At 39.2% G+C, this 23,478-nt stretch overlaps 1 protein-coding gene across 2 annotated transcripts in view; it reads right to left on the bottom strand.

The window, feature by feature from the left end:
- Positions 1 to 23,478, bottom strand: part of CDH20 (cadherin 20) — a 200,728-nt gene that overhangs the window by 94,379 nt on the left and 82,871 nt on the right. The gene's annotated exons all lie outside the window — the stretch shown is intronic.

Here is a 23,478-nt window from a genome sequence, read left to right as displayed (position 1 = left end):
GTTAGTTATAGCAGCTAAACGAGAACTCCAAATACCAATATGAAAATAAGACAGGGGCAAGGCTGGGCCGAGGATGAGATGGTTGGACAGTGTCATCGAAGCAACCAACATGAATTTGACACAACTCCGGGAGGCGGTGGAAGATAGGAGGGCCTGGCGTGCTCTGGTCCATGGGGTCACGAAGAGTCGGACACGACTAAACGACTGAACACACACACAAGGCTGGGCCTGCCATCAAGCAGAGTGAGGCCCTGTTCACATGAGGGAAATGTTCTCTAGTTCTTCTGATACTTTCCATACCTCTGCTGTACTGATTCATGGTCACATGGTATATATACCGGGGCAAATGTCCCAGCAACTTCCAGTGGTACCTATTTATTTCCTCCCATTTGAACTGTTATGACTAGCTACACCATGGTACCAGTATTTCCCCCCTTGCTTCAAGGGGCAATATAAGCCACTTGGTTTATATATTTCTTAAAAATATAGTTATTGATTCATTGATATATCAAAAAGGGATTTCTGCCTGGGAAAGCGTCCTCTGTTGCGCTGATGGGTTCTTGCAGAATTACATTGCACACAGTGTACACTGGACTGCCCTCTAAGGCAGTGGTCCCCAACCTTGGGCCTCCAGATGTTCTTGGACTACAACTCCCAGAAACCTTCACCACCACCTCTGCTAGCCAGGATTTCTGGGAGTTGAAGTCCAAGAACATCTGGAGGCCCAAGGTTGGGGACCACTGCTCTAAGGCACACACTTGGTAGTAAGGGCAGCAGCCGCTGCCTCTCCACAGGGTGTGAGAAAAAGAGAAAGAAGAGAGGTTGTAAGTGCAAGGGATCTTTTCGACACGTTTGGTGGTACTGCAAAAAGGTAGACCAATTTTGGGAAGAAGTACTTAATGAAATAAATAAAATTACAAACCAATCAATTGATAAATCTCCAGAATTAGCACTTCTTACTCCTTTTCTGGGGGAAAATGAATCCATTTCATACAAAACCTTAACAGGCCATCTTTTGACTGCAGCAAGACAGACCATAGCAGAAGGGTGGAAAAACATGCAGGGAGGATCAATTGCAGCATGGTACTCTAAAGAAGGGACGTGGTGGCGCTGTGGGTTAAACCGCAGAAGCCTGTGCTGCAGGGTCAGAAGACCAAGCAGTCATAAGATCGAATCCACACAACGGAGTGAGCACCCATCGCTTGTCCCAGCTCCTGCCAACCTAGCAGTTCGAAAGCATGCAAATGCAAGTAGATAAATAGGGACCACCTTGGTGGGAAAGTAACAGCGTTCCGTGTCTAAGTCGCACTGGCCATGTGACCACGGAAGATTGTCTTCGGACAAACGCTGGCTCTATGGCTTGGAAACGGGGATGAGCACCGCCCCCTAGAGTCGAACACGACTGGACAAAAATTGTCAAGGGGAACCTTTACCTTTACCTTACTCTAAAGTATGGCAGGTAGCACTGCAAGAAAAATTTAACCACCAAATTGCATATAGTTAAAGGGATAAAACACTGTGACTCTTTTGCAACTGACTGTCATCCTTTTATTGTTTACATAAATAGAATGGATAATAAGGGACTCCCTGATGTATACAGAAATTATTGGTCATTGTAATATACCTGGAAAGTATTTATAATTTTCCCTGAAAAGATGTATAATAATTCTGATATGACTTTGCCATGGGAATGGGAATGGGAAGGTGGGAGGGAAGAAGAGCATACAATATAAGAATGTATATGTGAATGTATATATTTAATTAATAAAAAAGTTTAAAAAAAAAAAGAGAAAGAAATATGCACGGCAACACTGGTAACCTCCTCACTCCCATGACATACTTTTTATCAACATATCGATATACCAGCAAGGAAATTTTTTTAAAAAATTAATATGCGCATCCTAGAAATGGTGGCCATCTTCTTGGCTTCATTTCTGAAAAGAAGCAGGGCAGGTTGTGCACAAATTCAGTCTCGGTAAGGAATGCACCCATACAACAGAGGTACAAAATAACAGAACCCTTCCAGCCAGGGGGAAATCCCAATTTATATGCTGACTGGGAAAATGTTTTGATCTTGACGGTGTGTAATGTGACTAGAAAAAAACAACGAACTAACTGGGGGATAATTAGAGAATATTTCCCTCATGTGACCAGTGACTGAGATAGATGTCTGATGCTGAAGGCCATGAAAATATACTGTTATAGAGTATAGTGTTAGCTATTTAACTTACAGGTGTACTTGTACTACAAGGAAAGGAAAGTTACTTGAAGCATTTTTCTGCCTCAGGTGACTAAACATCGTGGCTACTCTGCTACTATATCAGAGAGGGGACTAGCTGCCTTAGGCTAATTGCTTCTAGCTGCCTCAGACAGTTACATGCTTTGGGCCAGTCCTGTCAAAACCTGTACATTAGCTACCACAATGGCTACTGTTCATGAAGAATTCAAGACTACGAGGATCTTTGGTTTGATCCAGTAAGGTTATTCCATTCCCGTTGCCCACCCATCCAAATTACATTATTCTGGTCTTAAGGAAGAAAAGATTGGACTATGTAGACCAAACTGAATCAGTCTTCATGCTATGGCTTACAGTTCTGCCAACACAGCTTGTGTCCCTTGACTGAAGAAGCTTTGTATTTTAAAAGTCTAAACAAATAGCATGGATATTTTCCAGAGGCCAAGTTAAATTCCCAAAGAAAGTGACATACAGTATCAGTTGCTAACACTATTGGATCCATAAGGGAAATGTGATAAAGGCTAGCCTACCTCTCCTTTTGCAGCAGGCTTTTCCTGAGAAGAAAGGCTCGGGTGTGGAGGGGGTTATAAATAAGTGTTAACAAGAACTGGACATAATATGGTGAGTGTTACGGTAACTAGAATTAATCACTTTCCAAACAGCTGCACAATATTTAGCACCAAAAAGCCTCCTTCCAAGAAACGCAGTGAGTCTGATGGAGTTTGTAGCACACAATTGTATAAAGGACATAATAATAGAAAAGGGAGGGGGAATGACACACTTTCCTCCATTTATTATACTGCAGCACATTGGAATTCCTGTAAGCATTAATTTGCATCTGACTTTAAAAAATACATATGGCAAGAAAGAGGAGCTAAAGAAGTAACATTGTTATTAATCCAAAATTATTCAATTAAGACCTAATCACTTATTTTTGTGAATGTTTCTGGAATCTTTTACGCCACACAAACAAACAAACAAACAAACAAAAAAAGAGATATCCTGCACAGCTTCCTCTATGCTTTTTTAAACAGAACCATGGAATATTAGGACTCAGATCCAGAAATAACTAATTGCACTTAGGTTTCTTTGATATTTATGTGACTTGTTTGTGCAAAATGTGAATTTCACACAAATTTAAGTATGATCAATGTTCTCTGTATTTGGACCAAGGTCTTTTGATTTGAAGCAGGGCCCTCTAAAGCAGTGCTTCCCAATCTTGGATGCCCAAATGTTCTTGGATGAAAACTCCCAGAAGCCTTCACCACTAACTTTGCTGACCAGGATTTCTGGGAGTTGTAGTCCAAGAACATCAAGTGAGCCAAGGTTAGGAACCACTGCTGTAAAGTATAACCCTGGAACTGACATTGCTGCTCATCAGCATTGGCTGAAATTCAGTAGTAGGTCACAACTACATTAGATATAATATTGCTAAGTAATAACTGGGAACAACCTGAGTTTCAGCTTGCTGAAGTTTAATTCTTCCAACTAGATGATAACTAAAACTTGTTGTCACATCTCTAAGAAGGTTGGTATTGGTTCAGCTTCCATGTCTTCATACAACCATCATGAACTCATATTTGATTAGTTCACATTCTTGAGCCTTGTTGGTTACAACTACTGTAAAGTTGACATGCTGAATCTGTGGGACTCAAATAAGTACTGACTTTAAAAGTCTCATTCATTCAGTTAGTATGTCTTGTAGTTGAAAGTAAGACATGGATTCATTCATTCATTCATTCATTCATTCATTCATTCATTCATTCATTCATTCATATGCTATCTTTCTCTCCATAGGAGACCCAAGGCAGCTCACAAGAATTAAAACTATACAATGCTAAAATACTGTATAAAATGATATTTAAAACAATTTTAAAAACATTTAAAATGTATACATTTAATAAATACAGTATTCCCTATCTACCCACTTATTGCTTAAAACCCTGCTTGAAAAGGAAAGTCTTTATCTAACAATAGAGGACAAGAGGGAGGTGGCCTACCTGGCTTCTCAGGGCAGTGCATTCCAAATAGTAGGAACAACCATTGAGAAGGCCCTCTTGATTTAGCCTTTTGTTTTAGAAACCAAGACCATCCAATATCTGAATGGCCTTACGTCTGAAATAAAATCCAGTTAGAGATCTGGAAGGTTCCAATTCAAATCTGACATCAGCCACAAACAAGCTGGCTTTAGACAAGACATTTTGCTGCTTGTTGTGAAGGACAAGATGATACCTTCCTTCTACATGTTGTTGTAATGCACCGTCAAGTTGCCCACAAGCTATAGCAACTGTTTAAATGAGCAATCTCCAAAATATCCTGTCTAGATATGGGGACAAATAAAAAAATGGATAGCGATATTTGTCAGAAATCGCTGATTCATTAAATATCCATCCCTTCATATTTGTGGGTCCGGAAACCCCCGCAAATACAAAGGGATGAATATTTTCCCATTTTTATTCATCCCCAAATGAAGAGAGGGAAGGCTAACCTTTCCTCTCTTCCCATGGCTTTCCCATTCTGCCTACCGGCCTGCCGATCAGTTGACTGGCCCACCGATAGGCAGCCACCCACCCCCACAGCCTATCCCCTGCCCCCTTCCTCTCCCTAGCTTAGGGAGTATGGGGATGCTCCACAGGAATGACCAGTAAGGATCGTTGCCATTTCCCCTCTCCCACATTTCAAGCCACAAATAAATGGATACTTCATTGGATGTAACAGTGGGGCCTTGAAGCTTTCCGAGAAAAGGAGCATCGTCTTCTCCCACACTTTCCCCAACATAAAGTTGTACAAGCATTACTTCTTCCTCTCCACAGTCATTTACAATTCCATGAGGACACTCAGTTCGACATCTTTATGTAATGTATTTGCATACTGGATGAAAAATAATGAAGTAAAACCCAAACAGATATGCAGAAAATAATCTGAAGAGAGAAATGGATCACATTAATTAAACTACTAGAATTTGATCCTAACCTCAGCACATCTTACATCAACACAATGAAACAATGTGAGCTTAAGATCTTTTAACAGCAGATATTAATTTCAACTAAGATGTTAAGTGCTTGTAACACCAATATGAAGCTACACTTCTTAAAGTAATATTTCATTAAACTGTGATTGAGAAATGTCTAATGTGGGCAATGTAGGGATTTTCCCCTAGACAAGAAGGTAAAATAATCATCAACAACAACACAAAATCCAACCTCTGCAGTGATATGAAATGGTTTTTTTTTTAAAAAGAAAGACCATTGTATAAAGCTAAAGAACTTCAGAGATGGATTTTGTTTCCATAAAATGAGGAAAATAAGTACAATGTTAATTATACCTTTAGGAACACAGTCTATTGATCTGTTTGCTTTCAAGCAGGGTTGGAAGTTTCACAGCAACAATGGGATTTCTTTAGAATCTGATGGCAGCCACCCTTTAAGCAGGTCTTTCTATTTTCCATGAATAAAAAAGGCCAATCCAAATAATTACAATGAAAACTATGGAAACCTATTCTGAACCTTAGCAACAGTTTGAAACTATTTACTTTAAACACACAAACAGCCTTAACAGGACTTATAAACCATATCTGGAAGAAAATGAAATTGAACATACGGGAGACTAAGGATTTTTAAAGAAGGCATTGGCTAATCACAAAGTGGGAACTCCACCTATAGAAGTTATGTTTCCATTACTGTTTATGTGGAAAACTAACCTTTCACAGGCTGCATCTGGACATTAAGATCATGTGTGACTGTCTAGGCATGTCAGATACAGCACAAACTTGCTAAGGGATGAAGATCAAGCATACCTTCAATAGTACAGATGGAATGGGAAAAGATATTGTGTGATATGGCTTCCAGAGAAACATCAGTTCAGGAAATAAAAATAAACATTAGTTCATAATCATTTCCATCTAACAAGGTATATATAAAATCTCTGTAATGGAATGCTAAAGTTGCTGAAGTTAGAAGAGCAGCTGTGTAGAGCAGTGGTTCCCCACCTTGGGTCTCCAGATGTTCTTGGACTAAAACTCCCAGAAGCCTTCACCATTAGTTGTACTGGCCAGGATTTTTGGGAGTTGTTGTCCAAAGTTGGGGAGCCAAAGTTGGGAATGACTGGTCTAGAGGTTACTGCATTGTCAAAGAGTCTTACCTTGTGCTAGTGCACATTCTATAGGGAATGCAGAGTCTAAAAGCTCCACCTGCTCATATCTGTTGTGCAATCACATGCAACTTGTGTGCACTAGGCCTAACTATCAGAATGCACTAGCATGATTCTGGGATAGCATGCATCTGATGAATCCATTTGGGTACCACAAACAAAATTAAAAATGGTACATTTAGATCTTATGTATGGTGTACCACCTGGGAGAATTATGGTGATGTTCACTTGGGAAGCACTGAATGTTTAAACTGTCCTTCACATTGTTCACAGACCTGTTTACATTGTTTCCATACACTTAGTGATGGCTCTAAATTCATGCTTTATTATATTCAGATTATGTTGTTACACATTATTACCTTTTTCATTTCTAAGCAAATGTTTCATCCACTCACATACTTGTACAGTCTCAGTTGCAGAGCTGTTCTTTGTTTAAACAGTACTAAGGAAAGGGGTAGCCCTAGAATACTTATTTTAGCATTGCGGAGATGCTGGAGTACTCATTTTAGCACCTCACCCTGCCTACAAAAAAGTAATTTTTGGGAACACTATCTTATTCTCTGTCTCTTATAAACACACACAGCCACACACATAGAGCAAACAAATAAGGAGAAATGTGTAATCACATCTCAAGCTTGTCAACACTTGAATATATTCCTTTGACCTTGAAAAATCTGTTGTGGCTTGTGAAATTTGCCCAGAAAATGATGTCATTTCTAAAGCAGTCTGCAAATAAGCTAATTACCCAAATGGAGCCTGTTTTTTTAAAAATATGCTTTGCATACTTTTGGAGAAGGATAATGTCAGGATTTGTTCCTTTAAGTGAACAAGAGGTTAAATTTAATATTGTAGTAACAATGCAAAGTCATGCCTATAACGTCAAGTCAATGGATGACTGATAGCATACAGATGGGACAAGTTTAGGTAATGCTTGTCAACCATGTCTGCACTGATAGGCTGCTCTCACTATTTAAGCAAATGAGTGAGAACAGCACTTCGCCACTCAGTTGTGAGTCTGGTGGTCAATACTTGAATGTGAAGTTGCTCTATCTATGCTAATGTATATATTGCCTTGTATATATGTCTGACCAAGTCTAATATATCATGCTATAAGTCTTATCAGAATCCTCTCCGTACATTTTCTCATACATCTGCGTCTTTACTCTGCTTACTAAGGGGAGGATTTGAAGCTACCAGGTAAGAGACTCTGTGTAATTTGTTATCTTGGGCTCCAAGGTTTGTTTTCCCCTAACAGAGTGCTCTTGGAAGCCTCATCCAAATCTGACTCCAAGCTTCTGGAGAGGCAATACGCCATATCAAGCCTCTGGAGTTGGACCCACGCCAACAGATAAACCTCAAATTCAACTCATTTTCATTAACATATGATGAATGTGCAATACATTCTGAAAAGTACTAAAATACTAGTTCATTCCCAGCTGTATGTGCTTGCAAAACATGGTGTCTTGTTTAAAACTACAAAAGGAAATTCTAATTGTAAAGCAGCATTTGTCACAAGCACAACCCAAATTTTTGCAAAATCAGTACATTCAGCTATATGTGTTTATGAACAACACAGAAGGCATATCTTTCCAAAGTCACATGTGTGTATATGTATAATTATACAGTGGTGCCTTGCAAGACAAAAGTAATTTGTTTCATGAATAGCACCGTCTTGTGAAATTTTTGTCTTGCGAAAAGCGGTTTCCCATAGGAATGCATTGCAATGCATTCCTATGGGAAACCTCACAAGTTGAATGAATTATTTTCATCTTGCGAGGCATCGGTCTTGCAAAAAAAAAAAAAAATTGTCTTGCGAAGCACGGCCATAGAAGAAGCCACCTTGCGAGTCACCAACACAATAGCAAAAACCATTCGTCTTGCAGGTTTTTCGTCCTGCAAGGCGTTCATTTTGCGAGGCACCACTGTATATACATAGTGTAAATATAATTATACATAATTTCATGTATGTATAATTCTAAAGCTGTAGAGAACATTATTCACATGGCTTTCCTACCAGACTGAAATATGTGTTGTAATAAGGGAAACGAAATCACATCCTGAGGGCATTTTGCTACCTGAGGGAAAGAAGAAGTTGGCACCGTCTTTCCCACTCCAAACAGAAACAGTTTAGTCAATGGAAGTGCATTTCACCCACAATTTAGAGCAGTAGGCTTAATTGGGAGGGAAGGTCATGTTCTATGGTCACAGACAGCTCTGCCCTCCAACAGCAAGGAACAGTCAGGGGCTCAAAGGAAACAGCCAAGGAACCAAAATTAATTCCCTACAACATCTACGGACTTAAGTGGCTGCATCATTCTGCCTAACGATAGAGCTGGCCCATCTTTAAGCTCATACATGGGCTTTTCAGCATCCCAGAACTGCTACTTCCCCTTTCCTCAATAATCTGATCTTCACAGTATGATAAAGTGGTTTTAAAGCTTCCTTTATTTTTGAATACCTGACTTTTCACTTTTTATTTTAAAAAATTCAGATCACAGGAAATCAAAAACCAATGAAAACAGTAAGTAGAACCTGCTGAATTTAAATGGAGACCCTTAGACATTTCTCATCAGCAGCCCTGTTTTGTTTTGTTTTCATAAATGTACGCTGATATGATGAACATTTTGAAGAAAGTGCTTTGCAGATTTTGTAAACTCAACAGAATTCTGAAGAATACTCTCAATGTAACTATGTTCCCATTAGCTTGCCAATGCCATATGTTTCTCTAATGATATTTCCTCCCAGGAGCTATGCTTGTTTGTTTTCATGTAGAGATCAGCAGTAATTCTTTTATTCTAAATATGATTAGAATTAAGCGTTGAGCCAGGTGATCCTCTTACACATACTCTGGGGATACCCAAACATGTGGTGTGTCACTGGTTGATATAAACTTACCATGAATCAGCACTGTTATTGCAATAATAAGCTATTTTCTTCAGGCTCTGCAACATTTCAATACGCAACCTCATTAAAACAATCCCTCATTTACTTGTAACACTAAAGATTTACACTACAGAGAAAAATTAGGATACTGTTGGTAATACAAAATCATTTACTGCTCTATAATGGTTAGCAAGAGAGATAATTGAGTTCAGATCATAAATCAGCTACAGAGCCAACCAAGAATGTTTCAAAGATGGAAATCCTTGATGATTTCATTCCTGTAGATAACAATGAAAATTTCAAAAGTATTTGAAAGATTACAAAAGTTTCTGTGTGCTTTTTTTCCATTGTAAATTTTTATGGAAAATTGTAAAACTTGGAGTTTTTCATAAAAGCTATTTTGTATGAAAATCTCACACTTTGAAGAATATACAAGGAATTCTGGGAAAATACATTTTTTTTGCATAAAATACACACATTTTTGCTAATGCTGCTTCTGCAGCCAAAACGTGCTGGTATTTTTGCTGTTGTACAGAGTGAAAAATCTCACAGCAATTGACAATTCTAAAAATAGGATATGTTGATATGCTGTGATACTTTTTTTGGTCAGAGATGAGAATATTTGCAAACATCTTTATATCCATCTTTGTCAGTCACTTTTAGTACCACTCTGATGAGCAGGATCCACTATATTAGATGAAACATCATCTCTAGACCCTGCAATCTCATGGCCCTAAATCCTGTTGGTTTGCACAGTAAATCACACTATAGTAGGTCCATTGAATCAATGGGAATTAGTGAGTCAACTCCTCTGTAAGTTCCATTGATTCAAATAGGTTTACTTACTCTGCTAAGGTAAGGAGCAATTAGAGTAGGCCTATTTGAATCAATAGGATAAACAGAGAAGTTGATTCACCAAATCCCAGTCAACTGGCCTACTCCAGTGTAATTCACTATGCTAAGCAAGAGGATTTTGGCCACTGAATACATGTGACCAGGATGCCATCCATCTAAGGTATGTAGGCAAAAGAACATCATAGCTACATATACAATTCAGAAATTATAAGACTACCATCTTGACTAAGAATTTGAAACAACCAGCATCTAGACACTTTATTCCTTGAGCATTATGGCCTATCTGGACTAGTCTTTGGTAGGAATGAAGATAACATCAAATCCAAATACATTAGAAGAGAGGGAAAACTTCTGGATTTAAAGATTGGCTACCTTAACAATTCATGGCTCGAATCTAGAAGAAAACAGCTGACATCACTCATCTGGTTTAGAATAACCTGTCCTTTACTTTCCTTGATTTTGACTCAGTAAACAGCATAGTTTCACCAGAGCAACTGAACAAGGAGCTTTGCTAAAATATTTCATTATAGTAAGGATATATATCTCTGGTAAAGAGGTTGAAAATTGGAATATAAATAAATAATAGTACTATCTGCCAAACACACTCTTCTTAAATAATTATACTGAGAGGTATGTAAAGGCAACATATAAAGGCATATGTTAAAAATAAATAAACTGAAATTCTGGAAATGAATTTATTTATTTATTATTTATTTATTTGTTTGAAGATTCTCTGTCATCCAGGTGAAGTTATCTGGAAGTTGAGTCATGGCAACTGGACTTCTTTCTTATTTGTTTCAAATGACTGAAACAAATTCAGACTGCAAAACATTTCAACCTAATAAGAAAGAAGTCCAGTTGCTATTACTTAACTTCCAGATTATTTGTTTGTTTTATCTATAGGCTTTCTCCTGATAAGGGGACCCAAGGAAGCTCACAATATTAAAAGAGTAGAATTTAAAACAGAGTAAGTTAAACATAAAAAAAAACAATTAAACTGCCATTTAAAATATGATTGAATAATTAAAAGTAGGTAAACATTAAAAACCATCTTAAATTTAAAAAGTCATTAGGGACTTAATCATAATGTGGTATTTGCTTTCCGTATGGTAAATAGGCACAGACAACAGTTATGATAGAAATAATTGCCTCTTTATTCTAGTAGCGAAAGCCACAAAAGCCTCCAGAAGAATTAGCAATGCTCTTCTTCCAAGTGTGCATCACTCATCCAGGTAACCAAGTCAGTTTCTATGCCAAAACCAGACTTCAGATCTGGAACTAGAAAACAAGAATGCCTTGAAGTAGGATAGCAACCTCCTCTCTTTACCTGGCTTAAGAATGGAATATTTGCATTCATCCGATCAATTTGAGTCCCTTCATCCAAATATCTCTGCATGGCAGCAGGACTATCCCTGCCTCCCTCAGCAGCTGACCACTCATCAGTTATACAGGGAGAATCCCTGTCTTGCCTCCTTGTCAGAGTGGTTGACTGCTGGGGGAGGTGGGGACAGGCTGGCTGAGCTCTGAGCTGGATTACCACAGCAGAAGGACCCTAAAATGGTGCAAGATGAAAGTTAAATGGACCAGCCAGTCCAGGGAGAAGAATGAGGGTCCACATGGCAGCACAGCTATTTGGATGAAGGGACTCAAATAGATTTGAGTTCCATGTCTAGTTGGGATACAAGAACTGTATCTTTAAGACTGGTCAAGGAACTCTCTTTCAAAGTGGTCAGGACCATTCTCTGTTGTGAGGAATTAGTTACCTCTTGAAATTAATTACCCAACTGCTCAATCTTTTTCTGGAAAATGTCTTGAGTCAGTAAAAACAAAGACCTAAAAGGTGTGTATCGTAGTATATTCCTCCAAGCTCCTTCACTACATTCTTAGCTGAACACCATCTTACAAAAGGAGACCAAGTGATGCTCTAGACACATATCCGAAATGAACTGCAGAACTAATGATGAGCAAGGACAATGTTATGAATAGTCTTTGGACTAAAAACAAAATGAAACAAAAATAGGGAAAACAGAATAGGCGAAGAAGAAGCAGGATGGTATCACAAGCCTTAGTAGGATCTCTATACACTGTTTTTTGTTTTTGATTTGGAAGGGTTACTTTTTTCTTTGACTTTTTTCTTCTGGACTACATGCTAGCTTGTGGATCTGGTGACTTGTAGCCTTCAAAAAGCAACTTTTCCAAGCTCACACACATTCATTCTTCATAGGTAGCTGGTGGTTTAGAGGGCATTAAACGCATGCACACACACACACACACACACAACCCACAAAATTCTAAGCAGAAGTCACAGGACAGCTCTTACAATTTCTTCCACACACCATTTAATTTGAGGGCCACAGACAGTACAGGTTTTTTTTAAGAGAGCAACTCTATTTCTCCAAGCTTCATCCTGTTAAAGCAAGCTTGTATGCTTCTTGCTCTAGATTGTTCCATATTTGTAATCGTTTACAACAAAGCAGGGTTCTTGAGCCTGAATGAAGTTCCTGTATGGTGGTTTAATATGTCCATGTAAATAATATATTAATAAGCAACAGTTCCCACACAGAGATGTGAGCGACATCACAGTTTCCCCTTATTTATAAGTCTTGCAAAGCAGAAATCACTGTATGGTTTCTAGTTGTGACCTTTTAGCAGTGACAGCTCTAAAAGGCAATTTGAATAATTATCCATGAGAAAAAACCCTTTTAATATCATTTTATTGGCATCCTACAGTGAGTTGATCTTTCACAGAATCTTCATTCCCATTATCTATACCTAGGTTTGAGCGGAAAAGATCACATAATAAGTTTAAATAGAAACCATCCTCTCCTTGCAGGTGCTGGACCTCTAATCTAATCATAAAGTTACAATCATTGTAAGTGCAGGAGACAGACATTGTAGATCAGCTTTTTCTAGATTTGTTGGAAAGGTCAACTTTAATAAACTACAAGAATAAGTACAATCTTATTAAATTTCGTTATCACATTACTTTTGATAGAACTTGTATGGTTTTATCTTGTGAACACAAGACTGAAAATGAAAACACAGCAACCAGGACCTAAACCTAAACTGCACTACAATTGTGAACTGGAGAATCATGTGACTCGGCTGGGTGGTTACCTGGCCTATTTGATCTTCATAAGACCTGGTCATCCAGCTACAGAACCATTGTATGGTGAGATTTTGCTTGTGATTATCTTATGAAGATCAAATAGGCCAGGTAACCACCCAGCCGAGTCACATGAAGCATAGTATGAAGGTTAGGAATGTGAGTTCACCTGTGTATTTACTTTTTATTTGTTGTGAACTTTTAAAATATTTATTTAATATTGTTTTAGTATGCATATGCTGCCTATCATGTAACCATTTGTAGGTGGTACACAAAAACGTAAGTAAAAAACTCAAAACAAGCCAACTTCAGTATACAATGAAATCTAAGATTCTCCAATATTCATAATGAATGAGAACAACTTACAACCACAGTGGTTAGTATTACAAGCCCTTAGAAACAAAGCTAAACAAAAAAGTATGTCCTGGAATTATAACACTGTTGGCAGACATACATGGAAGATGGTTATTTCAGGCATGAGCACAGTGAATGTTCATTACAAAAGGACCAAACCTATATATGATACAACTAGGAAGGTTTCTGAAACAAACTACAGTGTCTGAGTATGTCTGTAAAAGAGTGGGCAATCTATCAAAAATGTTAGGCATGAGCTGTTCAGGACTTAAGTCAATACTGAAACTTTAACTTTGCCCCCAGAGCAAAACAACATCCAGCAACAGATCGCTAAACAAAGATGCTAATGTCCTTGTGGCTGGGCATGGCAATCAACAACATGACCGGTGAATTCTACATTTGCTGTAGTTTCTGGACCACATACAAAGGTAGTCCTATATACAGCTCATAAGAATAATCAAGACATAAGAGATCCAGTGTTTGTGTCACTTTGGTTCAGTTTCAAATGTTATCTGACGTATGAATTCACTATATGGGTTTAGGAAAACCTCTCTTTCCTTCCCTCTTTCTCATATTTAGAGATCTTTAGTTATGTGACTTTTGTACATGACAGCACAAGTTGTGTGGCATCCCAGTTGTGGAATGCCCTTCTCTTCAACGCAAGACCTGATTGGTGCCATCATTGCTTTTACTTCGTTAAAAACCTGGCTTTTACCCAAGCATTTGGAAGATTAGAGTGGTTTTGTCATCAGTCCTTTGGTTTGCTATTTTTTTTTCTTGTTTTCATTTTTAACTGTTCTAAAATGCTTTAAAATGTTTTAATTGTTTGGAAGTATTTACACTGTATTCATTTCTTTTAAATGTGATTTTATTGACTGTACTGTGCCCTGAGATCTGCCAATATAGGGTCGGCTATAAATACTTTAATAAAATGAATAAATACTAGTGTTCTCTCATAGTATCATCACAATTCTACAATTCTGTTACTTGCATGTGTCAAACAGTTCGTATGTTACAGGCTTCTCGTTTCACTAAATATCACCTCAATCACAAGTACTTCTCTATATCTAAAGAGAGTTCATATATTCGTTCAGCTGTTAAGTCATGTGAGAAAGGTTTTTAAATTCTATTTATCTTTCCATTCTTGCCAATGTGACCCGTAGTGGCTAACCATTGGCAAAATAATTTTTAAAAATGAAAAAGTATAGAAGAATAAAAGATGTATTAGCATAATTATAAAGCAGAGAGAACCATGCACTAAGAATTCCTGTGAAATCAGCAAAATGAAACAAGCAAGCACCAAGCTACCATCATATTTTTATCACGGTGACAGTAAAGTCATTGCCTCGTGATCAATTCAGCAGAAATGCCTCATAAAAGAGCCAGAATTTCACTTGCAACTTGTAATTATGTAAAGCCTAGAGTTGGTAGGACTCACTGGAGAGGGTAATTCTATCCCACTGGCACCATAACTGAAAAGATCTTATTTCTCATAAAATCATAGAATAATGGAGTTGGAAGGGACTTGTAAGGCCATCAAGTCCAGTCCTCTGCTCAATGCAGGAATCCAAATCAAAGTATATCTGACAGATGGTTGCCTAATTTTCTCTTGAAAGCCTCTAGTTTTGGAATGCTCACCACATCACAAGGCAACTGGTTCCATTGTTGTACTGTTCTAATAAGGCCGTTTTTCCTAATATTCACCAAAAATCTGGCTTTCTGTAATTGAGCCAATCAGTATGTGTCCTACACTCCAGGATGATTAAGAATAGATCCAGCCCCCATTCTGTATGACAATCCTTCAACTATTTAAAAAGTGCGATCATATATCCCCTCAGTCTTCTTTTATCAAGGCTAAATATGCCTAGTTCTTTCAGTCTTTCCTCATAGGGCTTGCATTCCAGTTTCCTGATCATCTTTGTTTCCTTCCTCTGAACTTGTTCCAGTTTGTTGGCAACCATCTTAAAGTGCAGTGGCCAGAACTGGACACAATACTCAAGATGAAGCATAACCAGTGGAACTAAAGTGGAACTAATACTTCATGGGATTTGGAGATATTTCTGTTAATGCAACTTAAAATAGCATTTCCCTTTTTTGCTGCCATATCACATCATTGGCTCATCTTCAGCTTGTGCTCTATAACAATTCCAAGATACTTCTAATGTGTAGTATTACTGAGCCAAGTATCTGCCATCTTGTAACTGTGTTTGTTTCCCTCCCATATGTGTAGAACTTTGCATTTACATTCCATTCTGTTATTTTCAGCACAGTGCTCAAGCCTATCAAGATCTTTTTGAATGTTGTTTATGTTTTCCAGAGCATTAGCTGAATTTTGTGTCAACCGAAAACCTGATAAGCATTCCCTGCACCTCCTCATCCAAGCTATTAATAAAAACGTTGAAGAGCAGAAGGCCCAGGACTGAGCCCTGGGGTATCCCATTTGTTCCCTTCTCCTATTTTAAGGAGGAGTCATTGATAACCACTCTCTCAGTACAATTCTGTAATCAACTACAGTATGCACTGTATCTACTTGACAGTTCTTCTGTCCAGCCCACTTCTAGTTAGTTTGCTAATCTGAATATCATGGAGCAATTGGTAAAAAGCTTTGCTGAAGCCAAGATATATAACATCTACAGCGTTCTCACCATCTACCAGGGATGAGGATAATAATAATAATTGTGCCATCAAGTCATTTCAGACTTATGGTGACCCTTTTTGAGATTTTCTAGGTAGACAGAGTATTTAACAGTGATTTATCATTCCCTTCTTCTGGGGGTGCCCTGGGACTTGTGTAGCTTGCCTAAGGCCACATAGGCTGGCTCTTCTGGGATGTACAGTGGGGAACTGAACTCTCAACATCTGGTTCCACTGCCATATACCTAACATACCTGATTTTAAAAAATGAGATTAAGATTAGTCTGGAATGATTTCCTCCTGAAAAATCCATGTTGGCTTCTAGCTATTACTGCATTGCTTTCAAGGTACTTGCAGAATGACCATTTTATAATCATCATCTTAGAACTGCAGAACTGGAAGGGATCCTAGCAATCATTGAGTCCAGCCCCTGTCAAGGAAACACTGTGGGGGGAATCAAACTCCCAAGCTCTGGCTCTGTAGCTAGATAGCTAAACCACTGAGCGATCCTTATTAAGATAAGGACAATGTCATGGATATCTGCCATATCCCATTAAGCAAAGAAACATGAAGCAAAAGGTCACAGGTGACGACCAGAATGTACAGTATAGGCAAGGCAGTCCATATGGGACCAGCGCCTAGGTTCTTTGGTTCCTAGCTGTTCAGGAATTTAGAAATTAAAAATGACAACTGTTGCTGACCTCAGATATCAGTTACATAAGGACTGTCCTTACAGGTTCAGATTCTTTTTGGTCAAAAGCTAAATATACAACAGCGGCTATATATGCTTTGACATCAGTCCCAAACATCAGCTCTGTGCCTCCCTTTGCTCCCTCCAGTGAAATAAATAAAGATGTCAAGACAGCCATGTTTGAAAGCATGTGATGCTCTGGAACAAAAGGACATTACTTTAATCTGATGTTTTCACCTCTAGTCAATGTCTCTTCCCAACTGATTAGACTTCATAAGCCCCATAGTCTCTTTAATTAAGATACTGACAGGTATACTTTACCTGAATTTATGCCTAAGGATTTATTTAATCTCCTTGTTTTATGATTTCCCATACTTGAGAAGTGAAAAAAAGCATTACCTAAATCCTCCCATGACGGAAGTTCCCTGACTTGCTTCGTAATGTTACTAAAGACCAAAGAGACGCTGCTGGGGGGAAAATTGTTCAAACAATTCATGTATTAGCAAGTTAATACATTTTTCTAAAAATAAGTTATCATACAGTCCTAGTGATTAATACTCTAGCCCATGATATTAAGGAAACCAAAACTGTGATGTCAATTCTGCTACTAATGTCAGGCAAATGAGGAAGCTATTTTACCTCAGACAGAATAATGACTTTGGCTGCCATTCAGTAGCTGTAATTTGCCGCCGCCCCCAGCACTAGATGGACACATTCAACTTGCTTCTCCTAGCAGTCATACATAGCACAAATCCAAGTGTCATCCCCAACAAAAAAAGACAATGCATAGTTATAACAGCTTGGGCTGGCTAGTAATGCAGTTTTATCATGGTAAAGGTAAAGGTAAAGGTTCCCCTTGACAATTTTTGTCCAGTTGTGTTCGACTCTAGGGGGTGGTGCTCATCCCCATTTCCAAGCCATAGAGCCAGCGTTTTGTCCGAAGACAATCTTCCGTGGTCACATGGCCAGTGCGACTTAGACACGGAACGCTGTTACCTTCCCACTGAGGTGGTCCCTATTCATCTACATGCATTTATATGCTTTCGAACCGCTAGGTTGGCGGGAGCTGGGACAAGCGACAGGCGCTCACTCCGTCCCGTGGATTCGATCTTACGACTGCTTGGTCTTCTGACCCTGCAGCACAGGCTTCTAAATCAATGATCACCCCCCCAATGGCTCCAGAGAGTTGTTTAACTTTAACTGGAATTTAACTGAAAAATGTTTCAACTAGAGGGCCTCTGTCCACAGATAACTGTTCTATAAAAGACCTTCATGTCAAGGACTGTCTTGAGTAAAATCACAGAGATAGCCATGCTACCTGTTATGCTGGACAGGGGGAAGCAGGCACTAGCCATATGATAACAGCAAAGGGGTTAACAACTTTTTGCTGTTACTCAAAGTTTTAACGCCTGCATCAGACTAGTGTGATTGCTGGAACCCAACAGCATTAGTTTGTGGCTCTTCTTAAATGTTGTCAGGTTGCTTCTGATGAGCATAATAGTGCTTTTGTGAGAAATTTAAGGAGTAACTCTGAGATATTTTACCCCCCCCCCCACACCCCATGAGTTTCCAATGGTTGCATTGGGATTTGATCCTGGGTCTTCTGAATCCTAGTTCATCACTAGGGATAGGACTTTCGGGGGGGGGGAGAATTCTCAGACCCATAATTTAGTGAGAATCACCCAGGCCAAATGATGGCCCTGGGAGTCATCAAAAGACAGGAGGTACAGCAGCCCTCTATTCTCCATGTCCTTTCTTTGCACCTCTGAAAGATGCATGGCAGGACTCGTAGTGACTTGTTTGTGGAAATGAGCCCCTACAGAGGTTGCTCTGCCTCCTGCCACCAAATTATGGAACTGGGAGATATTTTTTCCTTGAAGTCCCATGCCTAGTGATGAGCTGGGAGACCCAGGATCCAAAGAGATTCATTTCCCTATGCACCCTTGCAAGTTGCAGAGAATCCTCTTGACTTGCAAAAGCTGCAGTACGGCACCTTTCAGGGGTGGTGAAGAGATGATGCAGTGGTAGGAAGGTTGCTTTACCTCCTGCTCTTTGATGTCTCCCAGTCCCATAATTTGGCCTGGGAGTTCCTGGCTGAATTATGGGACTAGAAGGCCCTTTTTCCTGAATGTCCTATCTTTATTCATCTCTTTATGTACTACACCACACAGAATGTGGTTCCAGAGTTAGTACCAAGTAGATATGTGCACTGGTAATCATCCTTGTCCATGTTCAAAGGCACACAGACTAGGCCCCAATCTCCCCTATACTCCTCTGGATATACTACAACCCGATCCCTGTCTGTGCCCATATCAGTATTTGTATGTCTCTCGACTATCATGAAAAACCAAATTCCTCTGAATATGTCATTATGAATGGCTTTGACTTGGGGTGGGGGCTTACATAAAGCACCAACAGAATTACTGTGGGCAGAATTATTTGTTCATCTCCAACACAGAGAACACAATGGGAAAAGAAGCAGCAGCAGAAGAAGAAAGCTATTATGAACTTTGGCAGTGACACAACCACACCAAAAAGAAACCAGAAACCAGAAGAGTGCCCTAATTGGAAGAATGCAGCCCTTTGCCCATGTGCAGACACATGCACCCTCAATCCTAATAATGCTAAGTAAACTTTAGAAGATGAAGGGGGGTGGGGAAACCAAAGGAAAAGCCCAGACAATGTAGAAAATCGGCAGAACTCCTTCACTTAAGAGACCCTCCCATGTATAGCAGCAGTTGGAATGCCAGGATCAGTCTTTGGGTTGTATTTTTTTGGGTGGGGGGGCAATCAGTAGTCACTCTCCTTCCGCTTTGGTGCAACTTGGTATCCCTGATACTACGTACTAATTCCATTTTCCTCTCCTTTGGTGGTGCATCTTTTTCCATTTTTAGCTCCAAGAATACTGGAGTTTGAAAGCACAGGATCCTCTGGGTGCTGCTCTGTGGGTGACAGAGACAATTTGCTCCAACATCTGGCCGCCAGGACCACACAAATAGCCCTGACTTGGTCCATACATTCATATCTATCTGAAGACATTCTATGTCCTCAGCACACCAGTTGCTCCGTACTAAAATTCCTTCGTGCCGCAGGCATATTACTGAATTATAAAGTCATTAAACATTTAAGGTTGACAATTATTATAGCAATATATTTATGTTTTAACTGTATTCCAACCAAGCTACAAAGACAGGAATTGGCAGACTCACATTTACCTTCGGAATGGCTTAGCAGGAGACATGGCCTTAAATGTCAGTTTGTCATGGACAGGAATCTGCTGCTAACCTATAAGTCAAGTGTCACCAATACCAGGCAAGATGAATGGGAAAGAGTTCATATTTCCTAGGTATGAACAGCTATCACCTTTGACAATGCCTGCAGCAGCAGTGAGGTGAGTGGCAGAGTATATGTAGCCTTTAGGGACTGACTGCCTTTTCTAAGTGCCCTGTTGAGCAATCATCTTATTTTAGTCTATATATGTGGTCCGGACTCTCGTGGCTGCAAAAAGTCTCTGATGGCTTACCATCTCTCCCACTACTACTACTACAGTCTTCCTTTCTGAGCTGACAGTGGAGATTTCAGGGTCAGTCATTCTTAGGGTTTTTTTTTTTGTGATAATCCTGCAATTACCTATAAAAAGAAAAAAAATCCAAGTGGATTGTGGGAAGACACTACTTTCTGAATAAGGGCAGAAGGTCTCAAAAGTGTGCATATAATTTTCTTTTCATGGAGGGGTTCATGGATAGATCTGGCATCTTCCTTCGCGTTTCTTTCTTTCCTTCCAACACTCATTTATTAGATGAATCAAAGTTGCAAGCAACAGCTTTTTTTGTCACCATTGTATGTGTATTCTTTACTCTCTCCTTTTTTGCTTGTATTTAATAAGATACTCATTAGCTTATCTTATTACTTCACCGGATTCTAAATTGTGTCCATTCAGGCAGAAGTGAATAAAGAATGGCTGCTCATAGATTAGAAAAACAGACACCTTACAGGAAGCAGGCCTGTTCTCTCATCATGCAGTCTCATCAATACCTTAAAAAAAAGAAGATAGAGAGAGAGTGAGAGAGAGAACATGTTTCTTTTATCTGAAATTCTGGTTCTGCTTTGCTTTAATTAAATCCAATAAAGACATTTCTTGGCTCAGATGGCTAGGGTTTAAGAGTCTAAAGGCAAAGATATAAAACAATTATCCAATCTTTTACACAAAAATAAAGATTCAGCATGAGCTAATTAAAAATGAAAATGGGGAAAATTCAATTCAATTAAACATGACAGGATAACGCAAGGAATCAATGATTGTAGTTGGAGGTTAATGATGATAATATTTTCTACTTCATTGTCCATGAATCCTAGGTTTCTTTAACTGTATTTCTTAAATATCAATTTCATTTCAGCTGTAGTGTCTGAACCAAAAATACATATTTAAAACGGTACCTTATAAATTCATCTAAAAAGGAAGTTCTGTATTCTGTATATATCAGGTTCTACCAGGATGTGTGTGTATGTTTACATGTGTGTGATCTTCTGTCTGCACTTGGTATCATGTGATGCTGAATATAGTTATGCATGGGTGTAAAAGTTAAGATAGTAAAGATACCTGACAGGAAAAAAAAATGATTCATTTGAAATGGGCTGCTAGAGGAGAGCTTTGTGGATACCCTGGACTGCCAGAAAGACAAACAAGTGGATCCTACAGCAAATCAACCCTGAACAATCTCTGGAGGCAAAAATGCTGAAACTGAGGCTGTCTTATGGTTGTTGTGGGTTTTTCGGGCTCTTTGGCCATGTTCTGAAGGTTGTTCTTCCTAACGTTTCGCCAGTCTCTGTGGCTGGCATCTTCAGACAACAGCACTCTGTGCTCTGGTGTACATAGTTGGCTTGGGAGTGAGGCTATCTTACTTTGGGCATATCATGAGGAGGGAGGATTCTCTGGAAAAAAAAGTAATGCTGGGAAAAGATAAAGGCAGGAGGAAAAGAGTAAGACCAAATTCAAAATGGATTAACCCCCTAAAGAAAGCCACAGGCTTGAGTTTACAAGAGCTAATGAAGGCTGTTGGGGACAGGTTATTTTGGATATATCCCATTCATAGGGTTGCCGTATGTCAGAGGCAAGTTCATGGCACTTAACAATAAAAACCTGGAGGCATGATATGGTGCCAGAACAAGAGAGAGAAATGTTTGAATCTGCATGGTGTAATGTCTGAACATGAAGTGCAATCTGTAATGTTTACTTAGACTGGGGCCTTATTAAGGTCAATGAGGCCTATTCTAAAGTGAGAGTGTATAATATTGTGGTCTTAGCTACCAAAATACAGTACTCATGATTATTATAACTTCCTTTTAAAAAATAAAATAAATTATGAATGTGCTGGGATTATACTCTGTTGGCATGTCTAAGGCAGGAAATCACAGGTTAAACATGCAGATACACAACCTGTGACTTGTGTCCTAAATAGCTTCTGTTTCAATGTACAGTGGTGCCTTGACTTATGAATGTCCTGACCTACGACCATTTCGAGTTACGACCAGCTCCGGCTGCAAAATTTTGCTTATACTTGCAATCTGGCGCTTTGAGTTACAAATGGAAGAAAGGTGGGGGAAAAGACGGGGAATTTAAATTACTAACCGTTGGTCAGCGAAGAGGCTGCTTCTTTGTAGGTCTCTCACCCCAACATTTAGAGAGTTTGCGTCGGAGGAGGCTTCGGTCTGCCTGTTGCTGCTTTCTGCTTCTCAATGAGTACATACAGGGTTTTGCAGGGTGGGTTTGGGCTGTGGGGGTTATGTTTCTGTGCTGTGATTTTTTGTGTTTTGATGTGGGTTTTTTTTTTCAGCCCCAGATGGAGCTTGCTCTGTGTTTTGTTTTGTTTTTTGTTTTTTTGGCAATTTTTTTTCAGCCCCAGTGCATTCTGATAGAACTTGCTCTGTTTTGTGTGTGTATGTATGTGTGTTTCAGCCCCAGTGCATTCCGATGGGACATGCTGTGTTGTTGTTCTTGGATATTTTTTTCCAGCCCCGGCACGTTCCGATGGGGCTTGCATTTTTGGGGGGGGTGTTGGTGATTTCCCCCCCCCCGGCCCTGACATGTTCTGATGGGGCTTGCATTGTTTTTTGGGGTTTAGTGATTTTTTTCCCTGCCCCGACAAGTTCAGATGGGGCTTGCATTTTATTTTTATTTTTTTGGTTTTTGGTGATTTGTTTTTCCCAGCCCTGATGCGGTCTGATAGGTCTTCGTTGTTTTTTCATTTTTGTTGATTTTTTTTTCCGGCCCTGCATTCCGATGGGGTTTGCAGTGGGTTTTTTTGTAATGTTTTTTCATCTGGAATGGAATGGATTAACCCCATTCCAATGCATTCCTATGGGAAATGGTGCTTTGACTTTACGACAATTTCGAGTTACGACCATCTTCTGGAATGGATTAAGTTTGTAAGTCAAGGCACCACTGTATCTGTCTACTGCACTAAACGTGTCATTGTTCTTTTTCATGGTTATTGAACTAAGTCTGAAATTTAAGCCTAGATTAGGAATCTTGAATGAACCACAGGAAAGTACACTATCTGACCAGGAGAA

Source organism: Pogona vitticeps, chromosome 4, assembly GCF_051106095.1.
Source record: "Pogona vitticeps strain Pit_001003342236 chromosome 4, PviZW2.1, whole genome shotgun sequence".
Classification (NCBI taxonomy): Eukaryota; Metazoa; Chordata; class Lepidosauria; order Squamata; family Agamidae; genus Pogona; species Pogona vitticeps.
Note: the sequence above shows the minus strand (reverse complement) of the source record. Positions and strands in the feature narration are given on the sequence as shown.